Below are 22,223 nucleotides of genomic sequence, written 5' to 3'. Positions count from 1 at the left end.
TATGTAAGAATAAGATGATTCCAAATTTATATAAAAATTTTGTAATACCTGTTTTCGATCTCATGTCTGAGAAACTGGTGTGTATGAATGAAATGTGAAACTATTTCCTAACATAAAGCGTTTTGCTTGTAGTAGGACTCATATGCATTTGATATTTGTACTTTGTGAATTATATTCTGTTGCGTTATAAAAATGACCATTTGTGCCAAAACATTCTCGTTTATTTGGTCTGTGTTACAAAATTGCTGCAATATAAGAAAGGCCTATTTTGTTTTATCTAGCAGTCAGTGACAAAATAGATGTAATCAGATCGAGAGACCATACCAGTCTTGGGTATTATGTGTATTAACAGCTTTTTCAGTATTAGATAACATTTCGATTTTCCATGAACTTTGATGAGGTAATAGATTCTTTCGCAGAAAGGAAAGCACGCCATGTAAACCTGTAGCAAGATTAGAGAGAAAAAAATGCTAGGAGCTAAGGTTTCAAGAAATGTGTACTTTCTTGCTTCTCCCTTGTCTTTATTGGTTTTATGTATCTTATATTTAGTTTTTTGTCACAAAAAACCGTTACAAAATATTACATGGTTGAGTTCCACAGAACGACGTACAGTGACGTGCAATAGAAGAATGCTGTATGAAGAGGTATGGCACTGCACTTTGGCACACTTAAGACCAAATTAAATGTCTTACATTTTCTCGAACACATAAGTTTTATGTTTCAGTCTTTTCAGAAGGATGTTCACTACAAGATGAACATATTTTTGAAAATTCGATTTTTTTTAGTATTGACCTGGTTAGCAAATATCGTAGATCCAGGGCTGATGTGCAGAGAACTCTGAGGTATAGTGGGTAGTCCCCATGTGACCCGTGTTTACATTTACTGATTTTGCTGTTTCCCCTTGGTTTACTCTCATGTCAAACGAAAACAAAAGAGATATCTGTGACAGGGGGCTATCAAGTGAATTAAAATATAGTCATATAATTATGGAAGGCTAAAATATGTTATTAGTTTCAAATTTTAGTTTATTTCCATGTTTCTGACAGTCAAGCATTAATCGCCTTGCAGAACAATGAATTTATTTTTTGTCTGTTTGCTAAAGAAATGTGACTTTTATTAACCTTTACCTCTGAGGCAGTCATTTAATTACGCAGTACTGTCTAGTTTCAACTGTGTTTGCTGGGTTGCAGGTGCAAGTTTTCATCTTCTAGCACGTATGGAATTATGCCATAATAAAGAACAAAACATCATGTAATACAGTACTGGTGCTCCAAGAAAATTTACATCCCGAAAACCACACTGAAAAGTTTAATATCAGGTCGAGGTCTACTTAGTTGTGAATCTGGACATACGAATGTGTAATTTAAGTATGCACTTTATATGTGCACATTTTAGTATGGTTCATGAAATTTCTGATGATCTTGGAGTATCCTCTGATGTCTTGTTTATTTTATGACATAATTTATGATCTATCAATGATTTACACGTATGTACGTACAGGCTTTCTACGTCATGGCCGGCCGCTGTGACCGAGAGGTTCTGTGCGCTTCAGTCCGGAACCGCGCAGCTGCTATGCTCGCAGGTTCAAATCCTGCCTCGGGCATGGACGTGTGTGATGTCCTTAGGTTACTTAGGTTTAATTAGTTCTAAGTTCTAGGAAACTGATGACCTCAGATGTTACGTCCCATAGTGCTCAGAGCCATTTGAACCATTTTGATTTTGAGCCTACGTCATGGTAGCTGCGCAAGCGCGATGTCGTCTGTTATCTGCGCCCTCTGGAAACTGCTGAAACGAACCCATTTCTAACAGGTTGCGGCAAAATATTGCGAATGGTGGTTTGAAAAGCGTTACTTTCCAAGTAAATATCCTATTATGTAAGTTGAACTATGTGCAAGAATGTACCACGAATTTCTTAAATCAGAGCGTTTGACTCTCATTTAAAAATCAACTCTTTGATAACGAGCCATTTAGAAGAATTTTTAATCTTGAAGATCAGATATTTATGTCATTATTAAAAATTTTACTGGTACGATTGTGTGATATATCTTAAAGTGTAATACGCGCAAAAAAGTTCAACATTAGTTGCGAAAGCTTAGATTCTCTTGCAGCTTGTTAACATTAGAGACCAATATTATATGTGAAAGCTTTGATTTTCTTGTAGCAACACTGTGTATATGAATTTAAACTAAGGACTTTCCCTGTTTCTTTATTCGTGCTACTTAACAGTGATGTTGCTGTTGGCTGACTACATCACGTGTCCTGTGCTCTGAATATCCATTGTCAACGGCTGGCGAGATCACGTGAATTGAGCTATGACTGGCTTACAATAGCTCATCGCATTATCGATTTCAATGATTCGGAAAGTATCATGCGGTGTTTGGTGGAATTCCAATGCATACTCTCGCAATAGGAAAATACGCAGTGTGCATGTTGCTGCACATCAAATATATTTCCAAAACGTGTCTTTTTCCCTCAGTTTCGTTTTCTAAAGTGACAGGAAATTTTACGCCCGTGTATAAAACCATAACCATTCAAAGGATTGATAAGTTTTGCAATTGGAGGGAAAATATGCTGTCAATTAATACGGAAAAAGTGTGTTTTCACCCGGGAGAAAATGTATTTTTAACCAGGAAATCCGGGAAAAATAAGGGAATTTTTTTTCCTTGTCCACGTATACACCTTGTACACACTATGTAGTGGAGATGCTGAATCGCAGATAGGCACAGCAAAGAGGATGTCACAAATATAGCTTTCAGCCGGTAAGGCCTTGTCGAAATCAGACAAAACACACACACACAAGACTGCAGTCTCAGGCAACTGAGGCTACACTCAGTTGACCCCAGCACGACGGGAGTGGTTGTCTACTCGATGGTTCCTTCCTGCACTATCCGCTTCACAGTTGAGGCAGTGGCTGGGGCTGGCTCCACTTCTGCCTCTGCTGCTGGTCAATTCGTGAGAGCGGCGTGCAACTGACGCAGTTTGCGGCACGCCTCCTCGGTCTCCACTGTGAGGCCGGCTACGAAAGCAGCTCTCTCTGCCACTGTGACGGCCTCGAAGGCTACAGTCACCTGCTCGGTAGCAGCCGTCAGCAAGACACGCGTGCCTGCTGCAGGCAGCATCCGTTGCTCCTCTGCTAGTGGCTGGGCCTCCACAGTTCTGACCCTGGTAGGATTTTCCGGCCTATAGTGCTCGGCAGTTGCTGCTCGCCTCTCAGTCGTGTTGTCGCCGTCTACCAGCATCATTCCTTCAGTGGGATTTCTTCTTTGTTGGGGTCTCCCTTTGTCCGTGGCTCGGCTGTGACCAGAGAAGGCCGGGCAGCCACACCACTTGGTGACATGTGAGTCAGCGTAGCGAGCACTTGTGAGAGTGTCTTCTCTTCATCTGTCACAGGTGCTCTTGTGCCCACGAGAGCACTTGATGCGTCTCAGGGTGTGGCGGTAAAATTTAGCCCCGTTATCGTCATCCTGGCAGCTGAAGCACTGGGGCTTAGTGTCCAAAACTGGAGAGCGCCTCCTATCTGAATCGGCAAGCCTAGGAGCTTGCTGCTTCAGCATGAAGACGTCGCCTGCTGTTTGCACAGCTATGACAACCAGTGGCACCTACTTAATGTTTGTCTGGGTTTGCAGCTTGACTGCCACATCTGTGAAACCAGCATCCAAAGGCCCTTCCTCGGTGTCGCAAAGCAGCTTCAGGCAATTAATGAAGGCGAGGCTTCCAGTCCAGATTGTATACGAGTCAGGTTCCTCTCAGAGTATGCTGATACAATAACTCCATATTTAGCGATCATATACAACCGCTCGCTCACAGAAAGATCTGTACCTAAAGACTGGAAAATTGCCCAAGTCACACCAATACCCAAAAAGGGAAGTAGGAGTAATCCGTTGAATTACAGGCACAAATCACTAACGTCGATTTACAGTAGGGTTTTGGAACATATACTGTATTCGAACATTATGAAGTACCTCGAAGAAAACGATTTATTGACACATAGCCAGCACGGATTTAGAAAATTCGTTCTTGCGAAACACAACTAGCTCTTTATAAACATGAAGTAATGAGTCCTATCGACAGGGGATGTGAAATTGATTCTATATTTTGAGATTTCCAGAGAGCTTTCGACACCATTGCTCAAAAGCGTCTTCTAAACAAACTGTGTGCGAATGGAATATCGTCTCAGTTCTGCAACTAGATATGTGATCTGTCAGGAAGACCATAGTTCATAGTAATAGACGGAAAGTCATCGAGTAAAGCAGAAGTAATATACGGCGTTCCCCAAGGAAGTGTTTTAGGCCCTCTATTGTTCCTGATCTGTATTAACGTCATAGGAGACAATCTCAGTAGCCTTCTTAGATTGTCCACAGACGATGCTGTCATTTACCGTGTTGTAAAGCCATCAGTTGATCGAAACGAGTTGCAGAATGATTCAGATAAGACCTTGTATGATGCGAAAAGTGTCTCTTGACCCTGAATGAGGGAAAGTGTGAAGTTATTCACATGAGCACTAATATAAATCCAATAAATTTCGATCACACGATCAGTCACACAAATATAAAGACTGTAAATTCAACTAAATACTTAGGCATTACAATTACAAATACCCTCAATTGATAACACAGATAATGTTGTGGGTAGTGCAAACCAAAGACTGTGATTCATTGGCAGAACACTTAGAAGGTTGAACAGGTCTATTAAAGAGACTGCTTACACAACGCTTGTCCGCCATATCCTAGAGTATTGCTGTGCAGTGTGGAATCCGCATCAGGTGAGACTGATGGATGACAACGAAAAAGTTGAAAGAAGGGCAGCTCGTTTTGTATTATCGTGAAATAGGGGAGATAGTGCCACAGACACGATACGTGAATTGGAGTGGCAATCATTAAAACAAAGGCGTTATTCGCCGTGACGGAATCTCGTGAAATTTCAATCATCAGTTTTTCCTCCGATTGCGAAAACATTCAGTTGGCACTCACCTACATAGGGAGAAATGAGCATCACAATAAAATAACAGAAATCAGGGGTTGCACAGAAAAATTTAAGTGCCCGTTTTTCCCGCGCGCCGTTCGAGAGTGGAATGGTAGAGAGACTGTTGAAGGTGGTTCATTGAACCCTCTCGAAGGTGGTTCATTGAACCCTCTGCCAGGCACTTTATTGTGAATAGCAGAGTAATCACATAGATGTAGATGTTCTTTGAGTGTCTCTTCCCTACAGGTGCACGGCAGGCCACAGAGCAGTGCCTCAGTCGACTTACTGCGATGTTGTCATTGGCATCTTCTTCCTCTCAGGTGTCTCGAAGATGTGGGCGATCACATTACTCTTTAGGGCCCTCAAGTTTGCAGCTCACTGTTTGCAGCTCAATCGCGGCATAGTATTTGACAGACGCGATACCAATCTTATGCTTGAAGCAGCTGGCTCTGTCATTGTATGTCTCCGTGTGACCTGTACATCTGCAGCCGGTGTACAGATGAGCGGCAGGTCTACAGTCGTCTTCGGTCTTCTGCCAATTGGCATGCTCGCTGAGTTGCATGACAGAAGGCCTCTTTGTAGCCTCAGCTTTCTCTGCTTCTTTCTGCTTGGTTCTTTTGCCCATGCTGCAGTTCAAAACGTGACAATCTGCTTCTGAGCAAACGCCACAGCAGGACCACACCACTGGAGCTCTCCTTCAGATCCAGTAGCACAGCTAACGTCAGCAGCTATGCGCATTCCTCGCTCGCTCAGCGTGAACTCGTGATTTTTGATATGTTTGTCTCTATGCTGTGCGGTAATTTGATCTTTGTGGTCTGACGACCAAATGTTGCTGTCTTTTTGTTAGGGACACATACTTTGTGCAACCCTCACAACGTCAATCAAATCTATACTGTCTATCACGGACAGGAATGAGTAAAGATCCTCAACAGGCATATAAATTAATTTGACTAATTTGCTTTCACAACATCATCTATCATGATGGCCTTAGTAGTAAGGTAACATTGTTTCTGAACCACTTTCTTTGTCAGTGTTGCATACGTTCGGGGGGACGTATACATTCACTGACTAAACCTATTGTTCTGTTAATTGATTTATGGGTCCAGATGATCGATTTATGACCCCATGGGAATAATCCCACCTTCAGAGTACCCCCATCGCCAAGTCACACCCTCTGGGATTTCGCCACCCCCTCCCTCTGCTCCTCACCAATAGAAGCGCCATTTCAATATGAAATTAATTGACTAATTAATTAAATTCACCAATTAATTAACCCCTACCCCTCTCGGAAATTCCCAAGCCCTCCCCTCCCACAATTTCCACTACACATCCTCTTTCTGAAAATTGGCGGGAAAAGGGCTCAGTCTGTGCTGGAGAGGAAGGAGCTCATGGCATAAAGTTCAGATCAGTGACAACAATAATGATATATTGATGCTTATTCCTCATTTAATCTGTTTATGGGAGCCAGAGTTCCCTGACATGGGTAGAGATCACATAACAACAAATGAGCCAGATATGGTGGATAACCTTGTTTACATGGGGTGTGCATGAGGACACTATAGAGAGATCCATTATGTGTTGCTCATGTATCTCAATGAATTCCTCCTCACTCACATCACACATTCAATTATGACAACTGCGAGCAATGACCACAACATACTGTGCACAAGACACAATCAATTTGCTAAGGGAGAAGAGATTATGTAATTGAACTTACTATCATGTAATGCTTCTCGCTATGAAGTGACAAGTGATATTCTAACTCTTGAGCGAGTGAAGGGACACTATTATCTGCTTAAGGTTACTTAAATTTAATAATAATATAGAAAGAATGAACATTTGTTAGCTAACAATCTCGTATACAGTTAGAACAAACATGAACAGTGGTGACAAAATCTTAGACTAGAAAAATTTGAATGTATAGATTGTGGTCATGAACAATATGAACACCTAAGTGAGTTAATGTACACTGATGCATGACAAGAAGAACACAGGAGAAACTTTGTGCTGAGATGAAACTCATAAGTTTGACCAACAATTATGGAAAATCAATTGTACATTGCAAATCAAAATAGCTTCGTACCAATGAACTGTGACTCCTTAACATTAATTGTTATCTCACGTTATGAGCAGATTGAAAAACCTCAAATTGGTAATAAATTTGTGTGTTATATTTTTCTTACAGGGACTGAGTAATGAACTTCGTATGTGCTGCAAGTTTTGGTGTACTGGACTGGACTGTAGGTGTTAATACTGAACCAAACGTATGAACCTGATACAAAGGAACAGTCAGTCTTATGACGAATTAATAGTCAGTGCAATAATCATTGCATATTTGTGATAAAATCTAACATGAATCAATCATATCATTAAATCTTGAGAACCATGTGGAAGAAATATACATTGCACAATAATTTGGCATAATGCACATATGTACATAGACATTATCCATAAGTGGGAGTGATAGTGAATATTTAATTGTATAAAGTATGAGTTTAAGTGATTTTAAGAATTTTGTGTTCAATAAGGAATATGCGAAAATTAGTTCATAAGCAGTTGGTGAGTGAGTGCTAATATTGAGGCATTACAATTTTTATAAAGCAAATCAGGGTGAATGGGGAATTTAAGTAGACAATAATTGTAAAATTGATAGAAAACGATGAATGAAAATCTGTGAGAGGGGCCAGGGTTCAGCCATCATTAGAGGAAGCTGCAGTCCTCTAAAAACAATGACACCACCACTCTTGCACAGAGATGAGGAGGCAGGAACAAATATGGAACCAGTACATGACACGAGTGCCAAGCTTCACTGGCGAGTTGCCACCCACTTTGTATCCTAAACGACAGTACAGTATTGTATACTGTTTCCAATGTGGGAAATGCGCCGGTGCAAAGGAGAGGCACGGCGAGCACACAATGACAGGGAGCACAGTACTGACGTTCCCTGCACTCTGCAGAAAATGGGAAATGCCAGATGTGGGGCAGTGCAAAGATAAGATCTCCGGAATGGAGCAAGATGAGAGGTCACCTGAATCTTCTGCATTTGAGAACATGGCACCAACAGCTGTCAGACTCGTGCTAAGTTAACTGCCTTGTTGTTGAGAAACCGTAAGGGCAGCTACCACTGGGTAAGATAAATGAACTCCAAGGTCACAGGACACACATACATCTGTTTGTGTGGAGAAGGTTGAGATGAAGACTAGGACAGATGGTGGAGGTCAGAAGCTGCACATTCTGAACTCTAGCAAAAAACCCACTGGTTAATTATGATTACACTGAGTATGGAAGCATGATTGTTGCATTATTAGAATGGACCTTACTAGTCAGTAATGGGAGGAAACGCTGTCATTTGTACTCAAAATTATGCACGGGAGTCACACACAAAAATGCTTCTTTTTGCTGGGAGAGCAACATGGAACTACTTCCATTCCACATTCGCCAGGGGATACTTCTGCTGAGAGAGGGGCTTCAATTCTGGGCTCTGAGGGAGAGCAGATATCAGTCAAGCCAGATCACTTTGAATTGTCTGCCACCACTCGTAGAGAGCGGCAATGCTAAGTACGGTGAGCAACTGCAGAGTTCACAAAATGACTAATGGGATGAACACCAAGTTTACAGATTGACATTACCACTTTAACATTTCTAATTTAATTACATTTATTACCAGCCTCAAACTCAAAATGTACTCCATTCAGATAATGGGTGCATACATGATTCTTTCTATAGTTCGTCTTGTTCTCCCTGAGTAATGTTAGATAATCACTATGGCATTTTTGTGAATTAAACTGTCACCCTAGTGTGTTCAAATCACATATTAATGCATTCAAATCAACCTCAACCTAATTTTTGATTAAGGTTTAATAAACGTAATGATTTAATTTCTTTGTGTACTTGTGTTTAAACTGAAGTCAACAATAAATTGGAAGAAGTGGGGCCCAATATTGACCATTGTTTCATTCAGTAGTTTCATGAAACGTCCCATTTTCATCATTTTGTGAGTTACAGTACTCATATTTAATGTACACTAAAGTTATCACAGTTTAAGAAATTAAATTCAGTAAGATAATCCATTGCATGACAGTGTAATTAAATTCAGTGGGGAGCAAACTCATCAGCAGTAAGGTCACCAGGTATAGATAGGTTTGATATCCACAGAGGCTTGTCAGTGGCTGAGCCATTGCCTCACATGTGCTCATTTTGTGGAGACACTGAGGAGATTCAAATCTTGATCAGGCAAAGAATTCATGGAACTGCCTCATCACTGCAAGTTCAAAGACAATGTCTGAGTCCAGATCCAATATACTCAACATCTCAACCTCAAATAAAAGATGAAGTAAGAGTCCTGTGTCATTACATGACCTTTAACTAAAATAAAATTACAAGTAAAAGTAAAGTTAGTGCTGCAGAGTTACTACATCTTGCCACTTGCACCCGTGTTGTGGCTCAAACAAACGCCTGGTCAGTAGTGAAGGGGCATTACGTTTTATTTAAATATGGAACCGTGGTGCAATGTTACATTTTTGTTGCAGGGTGCAAATAGGACCTGTTTGTACCTATTAATAACCATTGCTGAGGAGGGAATTGAACACAGATACTACATATACAAACCTACCATCGACACATCGGACCACCAAACATCACATGTAGTCTGGTAACAATTTTGTCATAATGGAATTACACTACACTGGATGAGAATTCTGATTCCCTGACTCCTTGCAGTGGATTAGCACCTGTTCAATACATTCATTTCCTTTTTGATCAATTCACATTTACCCAGCTGTCATAGCTACCCAACGTGTAAATCTGACTTGATTTTGTAATTACTCAAATAAAATCACATAATGGCCAGCTACACAAACAGGTGACACAGTAGGATGAGGAAATTTTGACAGATTCTATTGCCTTCCAGTCGAACCACTCTGCCAAACTATCTGCTCGTGGTAAATGTCTCACACTACAAAAGGCAAGCTATCTTACTAACCCATTTTTTCTGTAATTTAGTAAACAAAACCTTGACTGTCAGCAAACAGTATCAATCTGTTGGAAGATCAGATACAATTTACTTAATTTTCTAACCTGCCAGTAACAGTAAAACTTTGGAAAAGAGAAAGAGCTCGTTGCTGCCTGCCCTGATCAGAACAGTTTCTGCTCCACTGGCCTACGACAGCCGGACACTAATATATATTTCTACATAACAGCGTGTCACTTCAAAGTGTACCTACTCCCACAGTGTTGTCATGCACATTCTACATTGTTGCCAAATCCCAATGCTTACAAACTGACAGAAGCTTTAAATATGACAGGTGTAAGGAAATGTGTATAAGCCACACTAAAACAAATTAAAAGCAGGGAAAATTTATTTGGATGCTCGTCCTCATCATAGCAGTCATTGTTTCATTTTTGTTTTACTTTCTACATTATCAGCATATTCATATGAGAATTATCAAGGAGTAATTGCTACAATAGACTGTTATGTTAGGCATAAATAAGAAAATAACTAATCATACTGATGCTACGCTCAGTGACGGCCAGTCCTTATATAAAAAGAGTTTCGACCCCACAACATGAAACCCCAAGTTACCTCATTTTTATTATTCTAAGAGAAACTTTAAATGCTAAGTATACTCGGGCAACTTAAGAACAGACCTCAAAAAAACTAAATCCCCACTTACATCCATTTCAGCACTCATAGTTACGAGTTTGGTCACTAGCGAGCAGCTGGTCCTACATTTGTAACCTGACTGTGGTGTTTCGGTTCAGGTGGTTGCCACTAGATATTTTCTTTAATGTGTGCGGCTTTGTATACTGGATAACAAAAAGTCCACCTTCAGTCTCTCCCTTCTGTATTGTCGTTTAGGCAATACTTTCAAAAAAGTTTATTTTAATTTTAATAATCAAGAGCCTCAGTTGCACCGTTTACATAGAATTTACATACGTTTCTGTCGGGATAACCCAACCTTCTTCTTAAATAGCAGTAACTACATTTTGTCCATAGTGGACATCGTCAAGCTAAAACTACAAATCGATAAATTATCGTCAGACTATAAAACTTATCTGGAACTGCCTCACCCACACTTCGCGACCACGATGTGGCAGCCGCGAGTGCTGTACAGTTCCAGTTCCAGAACAGCACAGCAGAACTAAGTCAGCCACTGAGACATCCTCTCCTAATACCAGGGGTAGCAAGTCGGTCAGATTGAGAGTCTGCCGCAGCGTCGCTAGGTTGGGACAATTGAACAAAATGTGGACCACTGGCAAATGGACACCACAACAAGGTGGTGGGTCCTGGCGATGGAGTAGATGACCACGAGTCAGCCGAGAATCGCCAACACAGAGGTGGTAGAGGACAGTAGCATCCTTACGAGAGGCTGCACGAAGGACCTCCACGGATTCGTAGTCTCCCTTATCGACTGTGCGTAATTTGGTGAAGTCAGATTGAGCCATTCCGTACTCCAGATCCCTAAATTGTGGCTGTGTATTACAAATCGAAGATCAGACTTGGCTTACTGGTAGCCAGTTTGGCTAAGCTATCAGCAAGTTCATTCCTCAGAATCCCAACACAGCCCAGTGTTTAGACAAAGGTCAATGAGTGTCCACAGTATTCGAGGGCATACAAGGAATCCCAGCTAGGCATTAACAATCGATGGCGAGGGTAACATTGGTCGAGAGTTTGCCGACTGGTTACAGTAACCGCAGATGATAAAGCACTCACCAGTGCAGGAACAGATATGCTCGAGAGCACGAGAAACAGCTATCGACGCCACTGCGAAAACACTACAGTCGTCCAGTAGGGAGCACAATTCGGTATGTCCCACACGAGTACAAGCAAAGCCTACATGACCGGCAACCGCCAGATCGTCAGTATAGATTACTTCTGAACCCCGGAATGCTCCAAGAACGGAGAAAAGTTGGTAGCAGAGGACCTCGGGCTGAAACGAGTCTTTTGAAACTCGTGATAGGTCGAGATGAACTGTGGCTGAGGGGTGCAGCATGGAGTTGAACGTGAGTGGGCCTGGAGGAGAGGTGGTAGAAGGAAATGACTGGTGCTCGAGAGAGGAGGGACCAGATGCAGGTGGCTATTATAACCTCTGATCTAGACTGCCACTGTTTGGCAAAAGGAGATGGTAGTTCAGATGCTTAGGAGAGCTGCTAAAGTGTGTAACATACTCGAGGAGCTGTTCTCGGCACTCTATCCGCAATGAAGGGACCCCAGCCTCCAAAATTAACCTTCTCAAAGGATTCGACTGCAAACATCTGACGGACAACATTCCTTGGCATTTATCCTCTAGCCTTATCTCTACACCATTTTCAAATGAGTCGACAATCAAATATAAAATGACCAATTTTATTTAATGCTTACTTTACGGTTTGTACATATGTAAGGGTAAGGGAAACGGCTACATTTTACTGTGATGTCAACCACAACATATTTTGGCCTATTAAAGTTTTTGGTTTTGAACTACTCAGTGTCTGAAGTATTTTATAACTATATTTTCTTTCAGCGTATTATTTTACTGCACGTATATTGTCTGTAATGTTTGTGAACATATATAATTATTCCTTTTTATTTTTTGTGTTATTCCAGTGCAGTGGAAATGGTTGGATGTACCCCCTGACAAGAATAACATCGAGACTTGCGCCAAATTTAGTCAGAATTGGAAATAGAACCATATTGCAACTTGGCCGTATGTCAAGTGACGTTGGTAAGTATGTCTCAGGTTATTTAACTCACTGTGAAGAAATTATAAGTTTCTGGGATAGAGTATCAGACATTTTTTAGAATTTCTGGTTTTGGCACAATAGACATAATTTAGGAGTGAAGACGACCACTAATTGAAATGAAAGTTAGTTAGTATTTTTATTTATTTATTTATTTTTTTATTTTATATATATATATATATATATATATTTTTTTTTTTGCTAATGCCTGCTCTTAATAACCTTCTTACATCCGTGCATCTGTGGAGTTTTGCACAATTTACAGATAGGAAATTGGGAGATACACAATACACTGACACAAACACATATACGTATATCCTACCCTACTATTCCATCACGTCTGTAGTGTACTGTGAACAGATCGGGATTAGAGCTGACCGGTGCTAAATCCCAGCCGCAGTCTCTTCCGACTCGCAGTCCAGGTGTGTAAAATTACGAGCTGGAATATTTTCAGTCTAGGGAACTTGGTTAAAAAGGATGAAGAAGCTCTGAAACGTAACTGAGGCTGTGCAAATATATAGGTAGTGTGTGTGTTAGTGCCTTGTGGTATTTGATAGCATCTTATTATCCTAAGTTGTACAATCCTAGATCTGCCCTGTGCAGCAAAGTGCCAACCTGGACGCAGAGTAATGCGGACGCGGTGAGCTGCCACCTGAATCCCCCACAGCATCAGTCGTGCTGCTTTTGTAGGCTGCGCAACGAGACACCTACAGAACGAGCGTCAGCCTTGTCACCTAATCCTTCCATCCCAGATTTTTTGTTTATCACCATATAGTCTTGCTACCACAGCTTAATCGCACCGTCCATGGCTTCTCGGGGTTCCAGTTGCTATTAAGTTTCACTTCCACGGAGCTCATGTTGTCAGTATTTTAATTGTCTAAAACCGATAGTTACATCTAGACTCATTGGTGCCTGCAATACGACAAATGATTAGCGTGGACTCGAATATTCTTATTCTCTTACAGTGAAAGATTCCAATTGTCGTGTCATCTGTTGACCACTTCGTCAGCTGTTCTCCTGTAAAATTTCTCTGATCTGTTGCATAGTAATGAATATTTTTATGTTATTACTTTTTGTGCCGAACTACTAAACATTCCGTAGAACTAATGTGAATTATGACATTTGCCCTCATAATTAATTTCTGTGAACCTGTGCGTGCTTCTATTTGCGTTTGTGTAGTTATTATTCCAAAACTTCATTTTTAATATTACCTTTCTGCATATCTCTCTTTATCACAAAATTATATTCTCCCTACTTTTATCATGTGAACACCTTGATAATACGAATTTGTTTCATTGCTCTTTTCTCCCTTTTACAAAGAGTGAACAGCAATTTTTTGTTTATCTGAAATAAATTCTTATACGCGAGAGATTGTGGAAGCTTCAGCTACCTGTGTCCTACTGCTAACGTCAAAGAAAGTCCTCTTCTGACTTTAGGTGTAGTAATTTATATAATAGAATTTATACTTTCAGTTATAGATATGACATTCATTTGGTGCTACTATAAAATTAAGTTATTAATATGTTTTTGACCATTACTTTTGTCCATATAATGTAGTAACAAATTTTATTAGTGTCCTGTCCAGTTCATTGTATGAAAGTATCACTTCTTAAAAATTGGAAGTTCACAACACAGGAAAATGTGCACTCAGGTGTAAATTGTTGACAATGAACTTGTGATCAACTTTGTTTTGATTTTCTTTTTGTTCCTTCTATTTCATTTAAAGTGCTAAGTATCAGCAGACTTTGTATATTTCTGTAGGGGTTAATGCGGGTTTGGTTGTTATTGACTGTGGAAAATATCTCTCCATTACATTTGTAATCCACATGAACCACGCTTCTTAATTAATATTAATCCGCCCTGCCCTACAGGACGGAAACAGTTGTTGAATCTTTTCTCCACTCTGTTTTGATGGACACACTGTATACGGAACGGGTAATGACTGAAAGAACATAATTACAGACCTTGGAGAAACCAACAAATGAATTTATTGGTGTCGTATTGGAGAACTTGATAGCATTGGAAAAGACATTTGTTCATTCGTAGCAAAATTACTACCAAGAAACAGCCTGATAGCAACAGAAATTCCCATTTTAGCGGATTTTTTGGGAAAGAGTTACTAGTTTCTTCCCCAAAATGAGGTTCCTGAGTTTCACCAGAACAACCAAGTCACTCTAAAGCCTTTTGTGCAGCCTTTCGGTCCAGTACAGTTCATGGGTATGATGACGTACCAACAAAGTTAATTAAAGAATGTGATTCTGAGTTAAGTAACATATTAAGCTGTCTGTGTAACCAGTTGCTTATCAGTGGAATTTTTCCTGAATGGTTGAAGTATGCTGAAGTTAAGCCACGGTTTAAGAAGGGAGATAAAGAAATAGCATCAAATTTCCGTCCAGTTTCACTTTTCCCAGCATTCTCAAAAATTTTAGAAAAGGTAATATACAATTGGCTTTATAACCATCTTATCACAAATAACAGACTGTCAAAGTCGCAGTGTGGATTTCTAAAGGGTTCTGATATTGAGAAGGCTATCTACACTCACAGTGAAAATGCACTTAATTCATTAGACAAAAGGATTGCACGCAACTGATATATTTTGTGATCTGTCAAAGGCATTTGACTGTGTAAATCACAATATACTTTTAAGTAAATTAGAATATTATGGTGTAACAGAAAATGCTGCAAAATAGTTGAAATTGTGTATCTCTGGCAGGAAACAAAGGGTGTTATTAGGAAATATATATGTACTAAGCTATCAGGCATCATCCAACTGGAAAATAATTACATGTGGGGTCCCACAACGTTCCATTTTAAGGCCCTTACATTTTCTTGTGTATATCAATGACCTTTCATCAGTAACTTTACCAGATGCCAAGTTCTATTTGTTTGCTGATGATACCTAAATTGCAATAAATATCAAATCAAGTGTAGTCTTAGAACGATAGGCTGATAAAATATTTGTGGACATTAATCACTGGTTCTTAGCCAATACTTTGTTACTAAACTCTGAAAAAAGACACAGTACATGCAGTTCAGAACTTGTAAGGGGTGTACCACGAGTATATGCCTAACATAAGATGACAAGCAGATAGAAGAAGTGAACAGTGTTAAATTATTGGGATTACAGCTTGATAATAAATTCAACTGCGAGGAGCACACCACAGAACTGATGAAGCGTCTTACCAAATCTCTGTTTGCAATGCGAATTGCGTCAGACATATGAGATATAAAAATGAAAAAGCTGGCATACTATGCTTACTTTCATTCCATAGTGTCATATGGGATTATTTTTTGGGGTAATTCATCAACCCAATCTAAAGTTTTCCAGGCACAAAAACATACAGTAAGAGTAGTGTGAACTCAAGAACATCCTGCAGAAGCCTGTTTAGGGAATTGGGGATACTAACTACTGCATGTTCTACATCCTGGAGGACCTCCTCACTACCAATCAGTTGGAATGAAAGTAAATCTAATCTAATCTATGCTATGCTATGCTATAAACTGACGATTAGAGCTGAATCTGACTTTGAACCACGGATTTTCGCCAGTCAAACACGAGCAGACTTCCCGACGATAATACCTTGGATTAACGTTTATGCAACACAGATTTCCAGGCTAACTCAATCTGAGGTCATTTTCTGTGTTGACCTAAGGTTAAATGCTTTATACAACTGGCTATTAAAGTAATAGGTGAGTTTTGCTACTTGGGCGGCAAAATAACTGATGATTGTCTAATAGAGACGATATAAAATGTAAGAATGGCAGTGGCAAGAAAATCATTTGTGAAGAAGAGAAATGCAACACCAAATGTAGATTTCAGTGTTCAGAAATTTTTCCTAAAGGAACTTATCTGGAGTGTAGCCATCTACAGAAGTGATGCACAGACAATAAGCAGTTTAGAGAAGAAGAAAGTAGATAATTTCGAAATGTGGTGTCGCAGAAGAATAACAAAGATTACTTGGGTAGATCTCGTAAATAATGAAGTAGTACTGAATGGAATTGGGGAGACAAGAAGTGTGTGGCACAAGTTGACTAATTGCTTGGTAAGATGCATTTTGAGACATTGTGGGATGACTGAAGTGATAGTTATCACCAACTTATTTTTCTGAAATAAAGAAAATTATAGATTCTCTGAAAAATAAAAGCTAATCTGGTTTTGATGTTTTTACCAATTGAGTACTAAAACTTTGTCCCTATGTAATATGCCCAGTATTATCTGAAATGTGTAACGCATCAGGGACTAAAAGCGTTCCTCCAGAGAGACTCCCCAAGTTGCCTTACCACTGTTCGATGAGGACACGCTCGGCTGCCACAGAGCCCCAACCTTTGGAGCACTACTTGCTCTTTCTGTTCTGTAAACCTACTCTTAGACTATGTCTTACCTCCTCACTTTCTGCGCAAACCCTGCCTGAACACGGTTCACAATTTTGGTCAATGAATTACGGTCCCCAATGTTATGGTGGCCTGCCATCTTTCTCAAATTTTACAAAAGTGTGTGTCGTCCAGGAAAGGCCACTCACTGTGGTGTCTGCTTTGCCTCTGCCTTGCACCCTGGCACTCTTCCGTCCCGATGTTGTAGTACACCCAAAACCCAGCAGAGTAGCCATCCAATTGCCAATTGTGGGAGGGTGGGTGATCGTCAACTACCTGGATGGTGGTAGCCCCCTGACTGTGCAGGTATCACACTGTCGGGTACTGTGTTTCACAGTCCCCTCATATGCCATTGAGAGTGTGCCCATCACTATTGTGGCACGGGGACTCTGGGCAGTGATTTACTGACCAGGTAGCCATTGGTGTGCCTCAGTGGCACCAATGGGGATACTCACGTTCAGAACAGATGGCACTGTGGCGGATAGTTTGCACATGAAGTGACCAGCTTTCAACTGGTGGTGCTCACATAGCCCCAGCAGTCTGTAAGATAAACAAGGGTTCCCTGCTGATTTTTAACATCCTCTCCTGCTCGGGCTCAGGACACCCCCTCCTTCATCCCTCTCCTCTCACCAGCAGCTTTACTGCCGACTTTCTGTACCACCTTGTCACCCACATAGTGTCCCCAACTGCCTCCTTTCTACCATTGCCTGTACTTATATCCTTGTTTCTGTGTGCAGGAGCACCACAGAACTCAGTTACTTAGCTCGTAGATACATTATTCGTGAAGGAGAACAATGTGAGAATGTTTAGTGTAGTTCGAACAGTAGCCCAGCCTTTCGCAAGCAATGGCGGTATCGGCGGCGGTTGCAGCTGTAGCAGCAACAGCTGTAGACCAGCGCCGACAACACCGATCAGCAGCAGAAGCAGCAGCCGACAACAACCACCAGGTATATCAAGGACTAGTAGTACTGTGTTGCAATATCAAACGGTTAAGACCGCACCTGGGAACTGCTATGGGTAGGCGACTTGGCAGGAAAACGTGGAAATGTGTGAATCTTCCCCAGTCTTTATCTTGTCGAACATCTGCTTGTGTTTGACTGCGAACTGAAAATATAAATCTTCACGGTGTAAGTGCACCAGTATACAGAATGGCTGTGGTCTCAATTAAAAACATTGACTGGCAGAACTGTTATTTATTGGTAAATTCCTTCCCACAATGTATATAACCGGGGTGTATAAAGGATTGGAAATCTAGGAAAATGTGGCAATGTTTTATCCAGAGAAAACCTAGGATTTTTAGAACTCCTGAACTCTTTCACATTTTTAGTTTTCAGTTAAATTTTTGTAACTTTGCGTGGTATGGTTTGATAGTCTAACAAAGAATTTTACTGTAGTCCTCTACTGTAGACTAATAGTGCAACGATAAAATGAATGAGAGAACAACAATGAAATAGACCGCTTACAACAACAAAACACAGTGTGTACATAAGTGCCTGCCAGCTGCAAAATGGGCTGAAGACTTTAGACAAAGACTGCAGTACTTCCTAACAACAAACTGCTAATGATGAGTGACCTCACAACTGTTTACGATTCTAACAGGTCGTGGGAAAGTGTTGTGAATGGTGGTTTGAGAAGCGGTGCTTTCAAAATAGGATTCCTTTATACAAGAAGAATTGTGTTACGTGTGAGAACGTGCGATGAATTTCTTATATCGATGTGTGCCTCTCATTCAAAACAAAAAGAAATTATCTGTGAAAGCTTAAGTTTTCTTACAGCTGTTCTGTACGCCTATTAATCTAAACCATTAACTTTGGCTAATTGCGTGGCTGTGGCACTTTTTTGCTACTGCTGTTGGCTAAGTACTATATCACGTGCCCCGAGCTCTGAATGTCTGGTGTCACTGGCTGGTTAGATCATGGGACGTGAGCTACTATAGGCTGATAAAAACAGGCTACACGGAGCATTCTCGATTTCAGTGCTGCGGAAGGCTCCGTGCTGTATTTGGTGGAATTTGTTTTTGTATTTCGACAAAATGCACGATCGACTGGATTCTGGTCAGTATCTACATAGCCACCTGTAGAGGCTATACCACATGCGAATATGGATTTTTGAGAATTAGTGGATATGTGGATCTTGGAACTGTTTGTGCTATTGATCTGGAAATGTAATTACTTCATGAACTCCACAATCCACATGCTCTGTTGCAGCAATAAATATTGAGTGAATTGGGAATCTCTCGGAAGTGCACTATTATCTTTTTCCAACAGTGTAGATGTAAAACAAACTGTAGATGATAGGTACCGATATGCTGAATCAACTGCATTTGGCTGTTCTAAAGAGAGCAGCGAGCCAAGCCTTCAGCGGCTACCGTAATAGAACATTGTTTAATATTGTTTCACGAAGTCTGAAGACATTCTGGTCACATGTAAAGGCTGTTAGTGGCACCAGATTTACTGTGTAGTCACTTGTTGAACAGGAAATGAAATTCAGAGTACAAAGCAAAAGCAGAAAAGCTTAACTCTATGTCCTTTGCGAAGGAAAATGGAAGAGAAGAGCCCCTATTTGTTCGACGTACAACTAAGGTCGTCGGTGAAATAAGTGTGTCGAGAAACTGTTGAAATTGTTAGAACTGACAAAACTCTAGTGTACAATGGAATCTCTGTCGGTTCCAATACTGAATTTGCAGCCGAATTAGCCCCTCTTCCATTTATAATCCGTCAGAGATCCTCAAACGAAAAACCATTTCCAGTGGTTAGAAGAAAGCACAGGTCACACCTGGTTAGGAGGAATGTAATAGAAATCATACACAAAACTACCTTCCAATGTTTTCGATGTTTTTGAGGATGTGAAGAAACAGGTTAGATGATAGAAAACATGAAACTCAAATCCTCACTGTGTTTCTGATAAACTGGCTCTGAGCACTATGCGACTTAATTTCTGAGGTCATCAGTCGCCTAGAACTTAGAACTAATTATATCTGGCTAACCTAAGGACATCACACACATCCATGCCGGAGGCAGGATTCGAACCTGCGACCGCAGCGGTCGCTCGGCTCCAGACTGTAGCGCCTAGAACCGCACGGCCACACCGGCCGGCTCTGATAAACTGGTCTAGTGTTCTGTGTAGACTTCATACACAACAGTAAGGAGAAGTGGGCTGCAGAGTGGTGCAGTAAACGTCGTCGTAGGAAACCTGAACGGGAGCACAAGTGATGGCCGAACAACATATCACAGTTACCAGAAGATTTACAGTCCAGGTATCACGTTGTGAATCTGGAAAAGACTCTCTGAAGTATGTATGAGCAGAGGTCTCGTGATGAAGTGGCTCACAGTGGTAGTGAGCTGAGCGGCTGACGCCAGCCCTCCTTTATTACAGCGGCAGAGAGCAGCCGGAGCTGTGGTTCGGTGGATGCGCACAATTGTCCATCAGTTCGGCGTCGGACGGAAACTTGGCATTCCGTTACCAGCCTTGATAAGCCGTGGGGTTGTATCGATGCCCAATATTGCATATTTCGAAAACTCAATGGTTTTACTGCAGCAAAACACACGATTTCAGGGGATAAAAGACTGTGCATCAAAAGGTTTGTTTCTGTGTACATTAGAAAGAAAGTAATGTTGTGCTCTTTTAGAAAAAGAAAGTATAAATCTACTTACTTAATTTTCTCAGTCAGAAGAGTTAGCTGACAAATGCAAGGAAAAAAGGTGGCATGATAGGAAGAATGGGAAAAAAGGAAAAATTACAGATGAGACTAATACTGTTCAATATAGAGCAACTCCCTGTAATTAGAGGACAAATATCCTAGCAGTAACATGGATTCCTCAACACCGTCACAACTCTTGACTCTTTTTGTGTTTCAGTGTGATGTGGTGGCACCCACTCTGTCAGGAACTCTTCCCTTAAAAATGTTTCACCATTTAATTAAGGGAAACATTTGTAGTGCACGTCAACTGTGCTTCTTATTTAATAAATATAAAATATGCCCTGCCATATAGGACTGGAAAAAATGTTGAATCGGTTGTCCACTCTGTTTTGGTGGACACAATGTATAAGGAGTTGGTAATGACTGAAAGAACGTAATTACAGACCTTGGAGAAACTAATAAATGAATTTATTGGTGTCGTATTCTAGAACTTGACAGTATTGGAACAGACATTTTTTCATTCTTAGCAAAGTTAGTACTCATATGAGACAGTCTGACAGCAACAGAAATTCCCATTTTAAAGGTTTTTGTTTGGGAAAAATTACTGATTTCCTCCCCAAGATGAGGTTCCTGGGTTTCACTGGAACATCCAGGTCAATCTAAATCCTTTTATGCAGTATTTCGTACTGGTCCAGTTCAGAGTCTGTGTGCAGAGGCTGGTGAATCACCACACTGGTTTTGACGACTTATTCTTTCAGCTCAGCAGCTAGTGAAAATCTTAGCATCTCCGCAGTCATGGCCATTTAATGCAGTGGTCCAAACCAAATTTCAGGAATAAGCCCCCATGCAACCGAACCATTCAGAATATGTGCAACGGACTGTCCTGAAGATCTGGATTTATCAGACCTGGAAATTCGCAGCTGGGGATGGAATGCGTTGCCGCCTCGGTGGCTTTGAATGCCCAAAGTTATTTTAAGCTTGACGTTGTACAAGAAAGCGTGTATTCCAGACTATGTTCTTACAACTTTGATTTCTTCCATTTTAAGAATGTACCACAGTTTCATTGATGTTTACGCAGATGAGTGCCAGTGAGAGAATGTCGTTAGTTGTTCCACTGGTTTCCCTGATAGGGTTTTCAAGGTGCGTCTTATGCAATAAGTTACAAATCGTGATGCACAGTTACGTGGTGTTACGATGGCACTGGAGAGGATTCACAAATGTCACCATCTAAGGTTTCTTGTCTGTTCAGACTTGGATCCACTGTAGCAGGTTCAGATTCGATCTTAGGTAGCATGTAACATACTTCGCAACATGGCTACAATCCACTATGGACACGTTTATTGCACTTGGACCACAGATATTTATTGTACGTTGTAAACACGCGGTATTTATTACCAAAGGTGTCACATTATAACCGTGGGAGCAAATAGATATAAAAAGGAGTGTTCGTCAAACTTCTCAAAATGAGAAAGATTTACTGCTAGAAATAGTGCGGGGCCAGTGTAAAGACGTGACCGAGTGCAAAAAGAGG

Source organism: Schistocerca serialis, chromosome 10 (genome assembly GCF_023864345.2).
Source record: "Schistocerca serialis cubense isolate TAMUIC-IGC-003099 chromosome 10, iqSchSeri2.2, whole genome shotgun sequence".
NCBI classification, from domain to species: Eukaryota; Metazoa; Arthropoda; class Insecta; order Orthoptera; family Acrididae; genus Schistocerca; species Schistocerca serialis.
This window is presented reverse-complemented; position numbering follows the sequence as displayed.